The sequence below is a fragment of the Colobus angolensis genome, unplaced genomic scaffold, assembly GCF_000951035.1.
Source record: "Colobus angolensis palliatus isolate OR3802 unplaced genomic scaffold, Cang.pa_1.0 Scaffold43, whole genome shotgun sequence".
Classification (NCBI taxonomy): domain Eukaryota; kingdom Metazoa; phylum Chordata; class Mammalia; order Primates; family Cercopithecidae; genus Colobus; species Colobus angolensis.
In genome coordinates this window covers 6,533,927-6,535,712 of record NW_012117710.1, presented here as the reverse complement: position 1 = coordinate 6,535,712, position 1,786 = coordinate 6,533,927, and the positions used below count along the sequence as shown (strand labels likewise).

At 52.8% G+C, this 1,786-nt stretch overlaps 1 protein-coding gene across 1 annotated transcript in view; it reads right to left on the bottom strand.

Annotated features, from left to right (window-relative positions):
- The window catches only part of LOC105522490 (transformation/transcription domain-associated protein-like), a gene marked incomplete at its 3' end in the record, with an annotated part of 51,169 nt that extends 50,616 nt beyond the window's left edge, over nucleotides 1-553 (bottom strand). The window contains exons 1-2 of the mRNA XM_011957015.1: nucleotides 490-553; nucleotides 191-403 (exon numbers count right to left, since the gene is read on the bottom strand). The remainder of the gene's footprint in view (nucleotides 1-190; nucleotides 404-489) is intronic.
- Nucleotides 554-1,786: the final 1,233 nt, after the last annotated feature.

Genomic DNA, 1,786 nt, shown 5'->3' with positions numbered 1-1,786 from the left:
GGTGCGGCCTGGGCGGGCGCGGGCACGGGGAGGGGCGTCTACCGTCCGGGTGGGCCCCAGCCCTTTAAAACCCCGCCAGCCGTGACGGGGTAGGGCCGGCGCCCAGATTCTAGGGGCTCCTTTTTCCCTAAGTCTCCTCCCAAGAGCCAGGCCTCGGGGAATGCTCGGGGATCCTGGAGGCGGTGGGCACCTGGCGGGGGGTGAGGGCCTTCACCAGTTGGCAGCGATGGGGCCCAGGTATTGTCCACCACTGGACTGAAGGTGGCAGACGGGGTAGGATTTGCCACCTCCACTCCTCGCTCCCGGCCCCCCGCTGCCCTCCTGGGGTTCTTCTCGGCCCGCAGAAGGGAGAGGAAGCCAGGAGGGTCTTTGGGAAGGTGAAGGCTGGAGATGGACCGAGACCCTGTTAGTGAAAGAAAGTCCAGGTGGGCTTCCTGGAAGTGGCCGCCCAGGTGCAGAAAGGCCCCATTGGTTCTGCAGCTGCTTTACCTCCGAGGCTGGATCCACCTGGCAGGCAGATCTACCTCCATCAAAACTGGATGGAGAGAGGCCTAGGCCAGGCCAGAGCAATGAAGGGATAGAGTGGGGATGGAGCCAGGGGAGGTGGCATGGGCCAGACCAAAAGGTGTCTCGAAGGTTAAGGTACAGTCAGGCACCATGGTTACCATGTCACAGGGACAGAGTGTGGAAGCATGACGTGAACTTGGCCACCTCCAGGCCCTGGTTCCACCTCCTACACCTTCCTTCACCTGCCCCCCCACCCTCACCCCATTTGCCACTAACTCACCAAGATCATTATGTTCCCTTCCCAGACAGATACATTGCACACCCTGCAATAAATAAATGCCGCAATGCCCGTGGGTACCCTGGAGGGGAGGTGCTCTTTTCTGAAACAAGCTCCTTGCTTGTTTAATGTTGCCACTCGAGAACAAGGCCACAGCTGAAATGTTGGGACTGTGAATGGATGTTTTTAGCACCAGTTAATTCTGTCCCAGGAAAAACAAAATGGATCAGAATAGCCCTTCTATCACGGAAGAGGTTGCCTGTTTGCAAGCAAAATCTGCTATTGTCTTACCTCCACTGCCCCCCAAAAAGTGGGAGGTCCAGGCCGGCTGTGGTGGCTCATGCCTGTAATCCCAGCATTACAGCAGGCCAACATGGGAGGACTGTTTGAGTTCAGGAGTTCATGACCAGCCTGGGCAACATAGCGAGACCTTGTCTTTGCAAAAACTACAAAAATTAGTCGGGCTTAGTGGCAGGCACTTGTGGTCCCAGCTACTGGGGAGGCTGAGGTGGGAGCGAGGCTTTGTCTCAGAAAATAAAAATAAAAAAATAATACGTCCAAAGTTGAAGACTGAAATATTTGAGGGCTGAAATTAATGTGCTAAACGATTGTTTAATATTGTTTTTTGAGGGGCGTTAGGAAAACAGCTGTAGACACTTTTTTAAAAATAAGTTTTGGCTCAATTGCATATGATAAAGACCTACAGTTAAGCCTGGCCCTAACATTGGCAAAATCCATGCGCTTTCAGGTGGCCTAAGTTTCTATCAAAGTAGTCATCACACTTTCATGATTTTTGCCTGTTTTCTCATCTGTCTCCTGAATTAGAGGTGAGGGACGGTGTCAACTTCATCCCGATCAGGTAAATTAGATCACATTCACTCCTCTGCTTAAAATCCTTCAGGAGTTTTGGAGATTTTTTCAGAATCCCAGCTATGCAGGAGGCTGAGGTGGGAGGATTGCTTCAGGCCAGGAATTCAAGACCCACTTGGGCAACATAGCGAG